General features: G+C 37.3%; 1 protein-coding gene across 1 annotated transcript in view; it reads left to right on the top strand.

Annotated features, from left to right (window-relative positions):
• LOC122788980 (SEC23 interacting protein) overlaps positions 1 to 7196 on the top strand; it is a 1679302-nt gene extending 1672106 nt beyond the window's left edge. The window contains exon 19 of the mRNA XM_044056073.1: positions 6331 to 7196. The gene's annotated coding sequence lies outside the window, so the exon portion shown is untranslated. The remainder of the gene's footprint in view (positions 1 to 6330) is intronic.
• The last annotated feature ends 6657 nt before the right edge of the window (positions 7197 to 13853 follow it).

Below are 13853 nucleotides of genomic sequence, written 5' to 3'. Positions count from 1 at the left end.
TACAGGAGGCACACTTAAAGACCTTAACATGTGAAAGGTTTTTAGGATGGTTATTCAGCAGAATACCTGGGACAGAGGAAAAGAGGAATACTTCTATTAATTGTAAGAGGAAATCCAATAGTGACAGAAGAAGATAAAAAAAGGTAATACTAATAACTGGCAGGTTTGTAGTGCCAATGGGTTACTGGCAAGGGAGGAGGATTACACCGACATGTATTTACATTCCACCTAAAACTGCTATAATGGAACTTGAGAAAATTCTGGGAGAAATAATCAGTTTTCAGCAAGGAATATTACTTATAGGTGAGGACTGGAATTTGATTTGCAGCAGTAAAGATGTGGCTTTGGGGGGCAGAAGGGAAGATGTAACAAGAAATTTATGAAAATGTTTGGCATGGAAGATGTGAATTCAGTAATAGGAGTTTGGAGTGAATTTACATATTATTCCCCAAGATATAAAAACTGGGATAGGCTAGACAGAATTTTCATTTCACAGGAACATGTCCATTTAATTGAAGGTATTGACACCCACCCAATAACTATTTCACATCATGCACCAATAATAACTAAATTAAAAACAGGGTAATGAAATAAAAATGAGACATTGACACTTTCCCACTTATCTGTTGAAAAGAGAGTAAATTAAGGAATGGGTAGTGGAGATTATTCAGGAGCTGTTAGGATAGAAATTTCTTCTGAAAATGTAGCCAGAGAGTGGGATAAAATTTAGGTGGATTTTAAAAATAGGGTGCAAATAAAAGAAAGGGAGCTATGGTTAAGAAGTAAGAATTATTTAGAGGGACTGACAAATGTTAAAGTATTGCAGAATAAGGGAAATCTTGTGGAACAAGAAGAGGATCAACTCCAGAATGCTAGGCAGAAAATAAGGAATTACCTTGATAATATGCACGAGCTTAGAAAGATTGCTGTTAAGCAACTACTTTTTTTGTTATATAATAACACTAGAGCACAAAAACTTTTAGCAGAACGACTCAGGCAACAGAAAATAGAAAGGGCTGTTGCCAAATTTTGAGAGCCTATAACAAAGAAGGTAACAAGAGATACTGTAAAAGTATTGGAAATATTTCGGAACTTCTACGAAAGTCTGTATAAAGCAGAAAAATATGGAAATCAAGAAACGATACAAAAGGAAATGTTTATGGAAGAATTAAATATGTCAAGGTTAGAGGCAGATGAGACTCAGTTACTAACAAGATAGGAGGAGATGAGATAAAAATTGTGATGTATAACCAATCTGCAGGAAGGTCTAGAAAAATAGATGGTATTCCTGTGGAGGTTTGGAAGCTAGGAGGAAAAAAAAACTATGAAGATCTGGAAGGTTTTGTTTAACAGTATCTTAAGAGGAGAAGTGCCAATGTCCTGGAAGAAAGCAGTGGTAATACCTAAAGAGGGTAAGCATCCATCAGATCCAACTTCATACAGGATCATTTCAATACTAAACCATGACTATAAAGTGTTCATGTCTATAATGGTTAAAAGAATGGCAAAAGTAATGCCAAAACTGACAGATATGGATCAGTGTGGTTTTGTGGAGGGGGTGGGAACATTGGGTCTATATTAGAAGACCGAATGCGTCTTGGTCGAACTTAAAAGGCAGAAAATGGAAAATATCGAAGCGGCTGTTAAGTGAATTCTTTCCCTGGGAAAGAATTTGCTTGGCCGCTTCGGTACTTTGCCATTTTTGGCACTGTAGTGTGGTCTCAGAGTTGGTATATTTAAGTAGGGGGTGGGGGGGCACAGCCCCCCGCATCAGGGGGTGTGTGGGCGAAGCCGCCCACTTAATGTAATGTTTGACATTCATTTTTATTTTTTTTGTTGGAACAGAGATTTTTTTTTTCCCTTGGAAAAAAATTACTGTTCTGACACTTCAACATTGTAAGCTTTCGCTTACATAGGGTCAATCACCATTCACTTTTTTAAGCGTTCAGTGATTTAATATAGACCCAGAACATTGATGACCCACAAGAAAGCAGAATGTACAAAAATACCATTACTGTTGGGTGGGGCTTGATGCAGAGAAAGCATTTGACAGAGTAAGCTGGGACTTTATTAGCAGGGCAGTGAAAGCGTTTGCATTTCCTGAAATAAAATTATAAGTTTGAATAGGAGAATATATGAGGGATTGGAGGTGAAAATTGAAGTAGCTGGGGTCCTCTCTTATAATTTTTGCTTGAGCAAAGGAAACAGGCAGGAGTGACCTCTTTCCCCTTTGTTATTTGCATACCCATACATGAACTAAAACAAGGTAATAGCAGTAAGTTATGTACCCACACACAAACTGGTTCAGGAATACCCATTTTTATAGGGACATGATAAAATAAAACATTAAGGAGTATGGATTAAAAATTATTCTGGTGTGCCAGCTAAGGATATGTGGGAAGAGACTAAAAAAAAGATAATACAAAAACCTGAGAAAATGGAAACTTTGTTATATCACTGTTGATAGTAAGATGCAAGCAGTTAAAATGTTTTTAATCCCTTTAGTCTTATTCACATATCAGGCATATTTTTATCAACCAGAGGAGAAGTTCAGTGGGTAGCAATTAATAAAGAGCTGAAGGACTTTATCTGGGAGGGGAAGATGGCAAGAGTCAAGTGGGATAAGCTGATTCTTCCAGTAGAACTGAGCAGATTGGGTTTACCCAATTTGAAGGGGTCTTTCAGAGCTACACAGTTAAGACTCCTATACATAGCACAAGCAGAAAACTGTAATTCAACATGGAAAGGGATGATGATGAAACACAGGGAAAACTCAAGAAACAAGGAGAGGCTGAGCTTTTGGATGCAGGCCTTTAAGGAGAATAACAATAATCATGCAGAATATTATATCCAGAAAATATCAGAAAGAATTTTAAGAACTAAACCAGCACAGGAATAGAAAAAGGATATTCTGCTGATAGGGATGACTGCAGTTAGGGATACAGATTATAGGCAAGAGGAGGCCAGAATTTTTTTGTTTAAAAAAAGGCAGGAATTGAATAATTGGTGTAGTATTGCTTAGATTATGTGATATGTAGCAATATATGTGAAGTATAATGTTAGTTATGTTAATATAGTTTGATGACTTTTATATGAATGTAAAATTGCCCGTGTCACAAGTGATAATTCAATAAAGGTGTTTGAAAAAGAGGGGAAAGTAAGTAAGGAAGCAGTATGGAATGTTAAGAAGATTGGATATGGAATGTTAGAAGATTGGCTGACGCTGCAGAAAGGGAAATTGTGAGAAAAATACTGTGATAAGAGTTGAATATTTTCAAGAAGGGTAAAAAATGATTATGGCAGGTCCAGGTAGAATAACTTCTGAAAATTATAAGGATATGAATGATGAAAAGAAAAAAAATGTCATTGAAAGTAGTAAAATATTGGTTAAAACTTTGGGTGATTGATTAATTATGAGAAGAACAGAGTGAAATGATGTCAATATTTTGAAGATGGGTAAAAAATGAGTATGCTGGGTCCAGGTGGAATAATTTATGAAAATGATATAGCCATATACTTCACACATAGCACAGCTCCCTCATAAATTCTTACTGCATTGCATGATTAAGTAACACAATCAGAATTTATGAGGGAGAAATAAAAACATGTAAAAGTATTACTTTTCTATTATATTTAACATATTCAAATCATTTAGTAGTTATTGCAAAAGGAAATGATAGTGTTATGGAAGCTATGCGGGAAGTATAAAGCTATATGAAAAGTAGAACTTAATAGAAATATAAGGTCTTTGATGATATGGTTGAAATGTAGGTATTTATTTTTCAAAGGCTGATGTTAGTGTTTTAAAGTGTGGGAAGGAAGAGAAAACTAAAGAAACAGTGATTACTGTTTTAATTATGTGGAAATCATTTGATTTATCTTATGGAAAGTATGTTTAACCCATTAGTGTATTTTACCATTGTTGTGCTATATAGGGGGAATTTGTTTTTCCAGAAAGTTAAGAAAAAGAGTTATTAGAGATTTATTTTTCATTTGTCTGGGGATCTCAATTAAATCCTGTTAGGAGAGGAATTTTTATTTATTTATTTGACATTTGTTTACCAGGATAGGCCGACTGAGCTAGTGCTCTTTTTCGGGGATCTATATCACATCATCGAAGTGTCAAAACTTCAAATGTGATGACATCGAAACCAAAACCCCGAAAGCTGAAAACTCAGAAGACTGAGAACAGTGATTTTTTTTTTTCCCTGGGAAAAAAATCGCTGCTCCCAGTACAAAATGCAAAACACACGAACACTACAAACTATTGCTAATGGGGGCTTCAAGGTTTTCATGTTCGAACTTATCAGCATTTGAACTTTTGATATGCACCCCTTTTTGAGCATAGGCCCGGGGAGAAAAGCTCCATGGTACAATAACCAATAAAACATTACAAAGATTGAGGTAAAAATACCAAAAATAAACAATGAGCATTACAAAAGATTGAAGTAAAATACAATAAAAATATATACAATAATGTAGTAGGAATACAGACTTAGATTGGCTTTATTGCATTTATTTTGAATTTTGAAAACATTAATTAAAAAAAAAAAGATTGCGTGGGGAAGATAATGTTGGAGAATTTTAGGGATAAATAGTGAAAAAGCAGGAAAAGGAAAAAAATATTTAAATGAAGAAGAAAGGGATATTGTGATTTAATTAAAATATGGGATTTAAAGTGGAATGAATGTAAGAAAACTAGAAAAGATTGTTATGGGGGTATATATTTTATTTTATTTAAGTATGGAAAAACAAAGATGAACCGAAACTGTTGTTGAAAGAAGGGAGAGATTTAAGAAAATAGTGGAAATACATGATTTATCATGGCATTTGATAGAAAAAATGCTAGTTAAGGCAGCTATGAAATGCAAACAGATGCAGGATAGACTATGGAGAAAATATAATGCAACTATGGGACATTTTTTTAGAGTGTAGGAAGACGAGATGTGCGAAATTTGTTTTAAAGAATTTAAATATGAATTATTTAAAAATGAATGTAAATATGACTGTGTATGGATAAGAATAAGATAGACTGGGTAAGTAGTGCTGTGTGGATAATGTGGAAGATGAAATGCCATCAGTTAATGTGTAAGCAAGTTTTGTGTGGTGAAGATGTCATTAGTAGATTAAAAAAGTGGTTGTGGGTGAAGAAATGGAGTGGATAAAAGTCTAATATGAAATTTAAGTATGCAATATGATAAAATACTATTTTTTGTTATGTGTAGATAGATAAGGATGTGTAAATAATGTTTTTAAAAATAAAGCCCATACTGTTTTCGATAGGTGCCATGGGTTCTTTTACATCCATCTGGGCTACCACTAACTCGGGCAGAAAGGACCTCGGTTTAGCATCTCATCTGAAGGATGACACGCTCAGGAGTATGTCATCCCATGAATACTGTACTGCAGTTGCAGCAATCCAGTTATTTGGAATGAGAATAGAACCCACAGCCTTCTGACTTCTGACAGCAAAGGCATGTGTGCTATAGGTTATCACCATTGACACTGTTAAATTGCGTTTGTGAATACATTGGGACACAGTCATCTTTGTTATAGGCTTTTTTTTTTTTTTTTTTGCTAAGTTTTTCATGGGGTTTGTGCATTGTATATTACAAGTGCTGGCTAGGTCTTGAATTTACCTACAATAGGCATACTTTCCTGAGGGGTACAGGGTCAAAACAAGAGTAAAGACAACTGCAGGATATGAAAAGGAGCTTCATTTTATTTAAATCACTGTCCTGCTTGGTGTGAGAGCTGAATTAGTTCCTTGCTGGGAGGATTACCTTTAGTGGTGGAGAAAAACCCAAATGTTATTTACTGTTATAGTGATCTCTCCTCAGAGAAGTTACCTTAAATGTTAATTGTTTGTCTATTCTCTGCATAAATAAAGTATTTCTCCATTTAGTGTAAAAAAGAAGCATCGATAAAAGTAATACATGTTTAACCATGTTTTATGGTTGAAGTTGAGTAGCAGCATATAGTAAGAACACTTATTATAAAGTAACTATTGCAGTAGTTTCAATTGTACAAATATTGCATTTGACTTAATGTACGATGGCCTTTGTTTACTTTGAAGTTTATGGGAGGAGCTTGCGTAACAGTAGCTGTCCCAGTGGCACAATGTGTAGCTGTACTAGTAACTCAGCAGTAGTAAATGAGCAAGACCAGTAATTTATTTACAAAGTGTAGGAAAAGAACTGTTGAAATAAAGAAATAGTTGTTGGTTTAAGTGTAGACATCAATATTCCATAAATGGCAAAATTTCTGATTAGATTTAAGTTATACAGTTGTTGCTTCATTGCAAACCTAATTTTTTTCCATTTTTTCTAGGCTATCTTGCTGTACCTTAACTTTTAAGAAGAACACTTCAGAGGAGTGGTTGTGATATAGTCCACAGAAAAGTAGTTTTGTCTGGCAGCAGCTTTTCAGAGCAAAAACATGGATGTTTTCTTTGCAACATCTTTATCCAGCAATTGTCTTCACAGAAAAACTGCAAATGCTGTGTGACAAAAAAGAAAGAATAAAACAGATACGTGAACGGCTTCATTTTTAAGGAACTGTAAATTGACAGTTGGTGGGCTAAAATATCTATTTGTACGGAATTTGATGCAAATTTCTATTTCTGATTTTTAGATCATTTCTTTGGCCAAATTAAGGATTACCTAGTGGACAAATGCTGCTGTAGTACAGGGGACAAATATGGTGTGTCTCAACATTTTGGCAGTTCCAGCAAAATAGCTGCTGTAAAATTAAAATATAAGTTTATATTTTTAGACTTTTTTCTTATCTGCCAAACAGGTTTTGAAGACTGTGTTGATTGATAGTTTCACTACAGCAACTGTTTTTAAACCCTTACATCTAATGCTATCATTGAAGAATTAATGCACCTGTTAAGTGTGTCTCACCTTTCAAAGTGCCAGCAAAGAAATAATTGAAGTATGTTGCATATTCCAGATAAGCTTTTCTCTGTTTACATCTCATGGCTGTTTCATTTGTGGAATGCCTCTGTTAACACCGTTTTAGCTGTTGCTTAAATTAACCACAGATTCCACTTAAATGTGATATATATTTTTCAGTAAATAGAACGGTTAAGTCAATGCATTTTTAAAAGTATTGAACAGTTTCTGGTATTTTAGTAATGGGACCATTTAGCAAGATAACTTCCTTTCCTTTGTTGACTATAGTATCTGCCACTGCTCCCCCCCCAAAAAGAAAAAAATGCCAACATTGTTTTGTGTCTAACCAACCTCTAGATCGCATAAGATCACCAGTGTTTTCAACCATTTGTGGTACTGGAAGACTTTAATAACATTCATCATTCCTTAATTGAGGAAGAATTTATCTAGATGCTGTCTTAAATTATCATTTCATCCGACTTCAATCTTTGAACCTCTGTTTTCTTCATCCTCTTGAAAAGTCATTCTTCTGTAAGTTATTTACACCAAACTGTGTAGGTATTTTTGTTTTATACCATTTTATGGTATACATTGTAACAGGGGTACCATTTATGGTCATCTGAGGGTTCTAACCAAGATCTCCATTTTCATTTCCATTTTCATACTGTGTATTGGTCAGTTTAAAGCACACCTCCTTATTGATCATAATCTGTAAAAGCAATAGACTCTTATTGGTTGGTTATGGGCTTGGATAGACATTGTGATTTCTGTTTATGTTTAACTGAGAGGAAGGCTGAATGAGAGTTAGAAGGAAACAGATTTAGAGGACTTGGCTGATTCCTGGCATGTTACATGTACTGTACTTCACTGCCAAGTGAAGTTATAGGTGATTACTAGGCTAATGGCCAATAATATCCAAGATAAGACAGTGTTATATCTTAATTCCCCAGATATGGGATGAGGTAGTATAAGGGATAGTGAGTCTCTGGGTTTTGGAGCCCCGAGTCATTTTACAGACTGGGTGGAGAAATTGTGAGGTTATGCATAGTACTTTGGTCCCACAATTTTTCTTGTCACTTAAATAGTTTGTATCTCCTGCAAGTGTGTTTGCATCATTTGAAAATTTCCTGCATTTGAGTTCTAAGAAGCTTCAGCCCACTGACTGTGACTGTGTTATCAGATTATTATCCAGGATCACCACAGACACAGCCTTTGTTTATTTTACTTGCACTGTGCCTGCAAATGGTTCAGAGATCAGTGTATTAAACTGGTAAACAAACATATGTACATAAATTGTTTTATAATGAATCAAGACAATGAAGTGTGTCACTCTTGCCAGTACTTAAACCCATTGAGTGATCCTACAGTTTTGGAGAGATGAGCTTAAATCCTTCATTAGTACTGAGCTACTGGTGGATATGAAAGCCTAGTACAGGGACTGTCTGCAGCAAGATGGACTGGGGCACATCTCCCCATCACTTACTTATGAGAGCAGAACCAGAGTCTTATTTGCCATTTTCTCCCTCACCTTCTAGTATAGTTGATAGTACTGCTAAGGCATTGACCCCTGAATCCATAGAAAGTAGTTTAGGTCTAGACACAGGCTTGTGGGATTGTCTTCTCTGGCTGGCTGTTCACTAGTGAGATTCAAGTCACTCCCTATTGAACTGGCCTCCTTTGCCCATGTAAAGGCCCTCAGACTTTCCTATAATCACACCAGATTTTGAAATTCTCTCCTGTGTGTATAGCGGGGTGGTTGAAGATGGCATTTAGCAGTTAGTCTTAATGCCATCACTGAGAACTGTGCAATTCCCTGCCTTAACACTGCCTACATTGCACATCTTCTGGTCATGCACTGGCTTGGTACAGCATCTGGCTTCCAGCAGATCCCACAAATTATATTAGCTGTCAAGTCTACTTTTGCAGCAGTGTAATGCTGCTGCAGTCTTCTGGCCATTATCACCCATCACAATCTAATGTGTTTTGTCATGTATAAAGGAACCCTCTTTGTGTTTGTAACAAATTCAACAGTGGTACAGCATCAGCTGTAGTCACTAAATGCTTACAGCACCCACTTTCTCTGGATTTTTGTTGGTTTTGCCCCATTACATATATGAGTATGCAGCTCCATGCCCCAAAACTCTTGTAATGAATAATGGCTGACACTGTCAGTGTCTCCTGGTACATCACAAGGTGTGGATGAAGCACGGGCTTTAGTTTGTTGGTCATACTTGTACTGTTAAAAAAAAAAAAACAATTAGTGGAAAAAAAAAACATATTTATTTAGAGGCAGCCACCTTTCAGACAGAGTAATAAGAGATGTTCATTAATTGCTAATGGTATGACCAGAACTATACTGCATGCATATCCTGTGTTCGCTAATATTGTGGTATGGTCATAATGATAGAATACTGTTTCAGTCAGTTAAAATTATGCATTTCCATTCTGATAACTTGTGCCATGCAAATTTAGTGTATGCTGAATATCATTAAAGCATTTCACTTGCAGGGTGACAGAAATTAGTAGCCATTGTAGCTTTCATTATAACTGAGCCTAGGACAGCAGAAAATGGTTATGATACTAATTATCACAGGGTGTGGGTCTGTGATCATGTGTGCAGTGTGTCATACTGGCCTGCCTTCTGGGGCTGGTTTCTGCCTTGTGTCCATTACTTGATTGGATAGGCTGCAGCTCCGCAGCTCCCCATTTCCCGTAGCCCTTAGTTAGATCAGAAATTCTATGAACATAACTTAGACTTGAATGATATTGCACTGCTTTGTTAAAAAAAAGTAACTTTCTTAATATTTTCAGTAGTATCTAATAGTTAATTTAATCAAAAAGCTTTTGAGAAATAATACAGTGCTGTTGAAATTAGACTGTGCTTCTTTATCATAGTCCTGTTTTATTTTGGACTGCTTTTGTAATTAGCATCATTTCACAGATGTAGAAATACTGTTCATTTAGTCTTCATCAAGAAAGAGGTGCTTAACACACATGATTCCATCCTGTATCAAACACATTCATACACAAAGTTGCACTAACACCCACACCCCTACACTTTGTATGTTTCTTGGAGTGAAGTCTCCTGCAACCCCCACATGGAAGATATGCTTCAGTATCTATCCTCTAATTGTCCCTACTTCATAGTCAGTATTGTTGCTACCATTGAAAAATGCATGGCAGCTTGTAAACATACCCTTTACATTCATCATGTACCGTCGTATGTGCACAGTATGAAGTCAACACGAGACATGTTTGCAATGAAGCTGTTCCAATACAACCACATGTCAGCAGTTCTTGCCTTACATGATACCTTCCCCTTACCTTATATGCTATATACCTTTTCAGTGACTTTCTTACACAGTGTAATAGTATTGTGTAGTAGTGTACTATGCACAGTAGCCTCTGATTTGCTTTCAACACAAAATTTGAAGCACCCAACGTAGCACAGTGGCAGCACTCACACTTTTGGTGAAAATATCGTAAAGAAGTGGTCTTTCACCAGGCTGTTTTTACTAATTTATATTTTCCCCATTTTCATACTTGATCTATGTTTACTGTTTAGCTTTATTTCTTTTTGATGTACTCATGCTGAGACTGTTGTACTCAGAGTATCTGCTGTGCTGATAAATTCAGATTAAGAGTACATGTGGCATAAGTTCTGGTTTTATGAAGTAGTGCATGTAGAGATGTTACTTTACTGGCTGTTATTGCAACTGAAACCATAAAGACTTGAATCAGTAGGTAGTTGGATGGCTTATCTAAAGTTTGCAAGTAGCTGTGCTGGTGGGACCTCTGCTAATTTTGACCTTTGTCCCAGTTAAGTTAATATGAAGGGGGTGATGACTTTCCCATCGTTTGCTTCCATGCTTAGCAGTTGTATTGCAGAGCTAGACCTTGTACTGCAGTAGCTGAGTGAATAGTCTCCAAGTGTTTTTTTTTTCATCTTTACTGGAAGACATTTGTAATTTGCAGCTTTTTGTGTGTCTCCTGCTGAAAGCAACAAAGAGCACTTGTTAAAAACAGTTTAGCTCTCACACCAACTGCCTTATTTAATTCATTACAGGGACTAACTACATTAGAAAGTAATTTACTATGTCATCATAAGCCAATCTACAACATGGAGGCTGTTGAAGTTATTGCTATTATTACAAACTCCACAGACTTGGAGATGTATCATATGGTTTCTGTCATTTGAAAGTATATCCAAAGAAGGTACTTGTGGTGATGACAAGGGAGGTTAAAAAAAAAGAACTTCAAAGATTAGAGACAAAAATAAAGGAGAGAGAAAGCGAAGCACATACATGTGAAGAGATGTTTCTCTACCTGTCGATCCACTTAACACTTCTCTCCCCCTGCGAAATGTACCATTCAGCGTGTCATTTGAGACTTGTTGAAAGTGACCACAATGTTCTTCTGACCAGTGGCATGGCTTCTTTTGTCCCCATCTACAATGTCTATCCTTTATACTCTTCTCTTTTGTAAATTAAAAATGAAAGAACTAATTCTGTTGATTTCTGCCACAGAAGGAAAGTACAGCAAATTGCAGCGTTTCTGTATCCATTCTTTAGGCAAGCAGTTTAGACTATTGTATAGCTTTCATTATGTAATTGTTCACATCTCTATCTTTGTCCTTATAGGTGTTGAATTTCTTAAATTATGTAGTGTGTTGCTTTCATTTCTTTTGGATTAAATGTTGTACAGAATGGCAAACTTACTTGAATTTGCCGATAAAGTAGCAGTTAAGCAGTGTGCCATGGCTGATAAGGTCTGCTTGCATATTGTCTGGCGTGTTTACCATTCCACCGATCTGGTGAGTAGGGAAAATGATTTAAGGATGTGTATTATGCTTGGATAAACTTAACCTGTTTTGCTGAGAACATAAATTCAGGTAAAATTGAGCAGCTATCTGCTCTTTCAAAGAAAAGGGAAGGAAGCGGTACTGATGTTCATCGTGTTTCACTGTTACAGTCATTACACTTGGGTTATCCTGCTGGCAGGCTACCCGCAGTCGGCCTGAATTCCAAAGTCTTGGTCCAGCATCGGTTGCTGTCACCTCTTCCCTGACGTCAGTGCACCAGGGGTATAAAAGATGCAGCCGACGCCATTTTCTTCAGTTTTTCTTGCCGCGTGGTGCCCGAAGCAAAAGCAGTTGGCAAGTGCCAGTCTGCTGACTCCTGAGATTTTCGAAATCGAATTTCAGATCCAAAGTCTTCATTAAAGCTAAGTACCGCGTTGGGGAAACTTTTTTTCTTGCTCCAGACCGATGTCAGAAAAAGTTAACAATTGTATTTCTTGTGGGAAGCAAATACCTCATAAGGATTTTCACTCTTACTGTATGCCTTGCCTAGGCCCTGACCACGACGTTGCTTGTTGTCGGTTTTGTGCTAGATTTAACCAACACACTATTAAGCGTCGATACGATTTTGCCTTTCATTACTTCGGCTGAAGATTCAAATATACAGTGCTGGCGGAACAGCCGACAACCGGAGTTTATAAAAAACGCAAGGATAAAGACAAGGACAGGCATCCGAGGTCCAAAACCGACGATGAAGCTTCCGCTAAACTAGTCGTCGGTTCGCCGGTTTTCAGTCAGGCGCTTTCGCAGCCCCTGACACCCGCTACCTCAGAGACACAGGCCGCTTCTGACTCCCACGTGGAGTTGGCTGGGCCTCTGGAAACTAGTACTGGATCCTCGAAAACTATTCCCTCAGATGGGTCTGGAGCCGCTGTGCAGGCATCAGCTTCTGAGGGTGTTTTCAGGCCTACACAGTTATATGTAAAGCCATCTTCAGCTTCAAAGCCAAAGACTAAAGCAGCTCTAAAGACAAAGAAACAAGTACAGCATTCTCCAGGACAGACTTCCATGCCTAAAAAACAGATGCTCAAAATGGCCGAAGACCTTATTACTTTGATCAGGGGTTCCTATCCCCCTCCTGATAAGAGGCCTAGGCAAGATACAGAATATGAATCTTCAGATCAGGTTTCCATTTTCTCTGATTCCTCCTCTGATCAGGAATAATCTCTTCCTCCCTATGAGGATTCTGATGCTGAAGAATCTATTCCTTCAGCTTCTCCTCCTGAAGATTACTCCTTTGGGGAAACCCCGAATACCATGAGGGAGCACTTTCATTGGGAGAGCCAGGATTATTCAGAATCTAAGAAAAGGCTCAGAGATTTCCTTTTACTTCCTCAGCACAGGCCCCTTGCTATTCCCCCTGTTCTGGACATTGTAGATGATGTTTGTTCAGAGTCCAGCCTGTCTCCAGACTCTATTCCCCATGCACCTGTTAAGCCAGACAAATACTACAGGTTCCCAGATTCCCATACATTTATTTACAAAAACCCTGCTGCTGACCCAGAAACCATATATCAGGGTCCTAAGGGTGTCAAGGCTTCCACTGCGAAAAACCCTGTTCCCTCGGATAGAGATTCAAGGGCACTGGACAGATGGGGGGAAAAAGTTTACACTTCTGCTACATTGGCTGTGAGGGCTTTAAATTGTCAGTCATATGCTTAAATATCAGCAATACTTAATGTCACTATTGAGACAGAAAATGTTGACTAATTCTGAAGGTCCAGAAAACAAGGAAATGCAGGATTTATTGCATGCAGCTGAACAAGTGGGAAAACATACTTTGCAATGTGGTTTTGATTCTTTGGAGGCCTGTTGTAGGGCCGCTGTAATGGGTTCTATGATTAGGAGGCATGCTTGGTTAAAGGAACAGAATCTGCCTGATCATGTTAAAGCAAAATTATTAGATGCTCCATTACAGCACGATACTTTGTTTGGTGTTAAGGCAGAAGAGGTGTTGAAGAAAATGGAGGATAAAGCAAAATCTATGCAGACAGTTAAGGATTTCTTACAGGTACAGTCACCCAGATTTAGCAGGAACTGGCCTTCAAAAAATTGGTCCTTTCCAGTGTCAGATAGGCTACAAAGAGGCAGATACAGAT

Source organism: Protopterus annectens, chromosome 14.part0 (genome assembly GCF_019279795.1).
Source record: "Protopterus annectens isolate FY-2018-M chromosome 14.part0, PAN1.0, whole genome shotgun sequence".
Lineage (NCBI taxonomy): Eukaryota > Metazoa > Chordata > Ceratodontiformes > Protopteridae > Protopterus > Protopterus annectens.
Note: the sequence above shows the minus strand (reverse complement) of the source record. Positions and strands in the feature narration are given on the sequence as shown.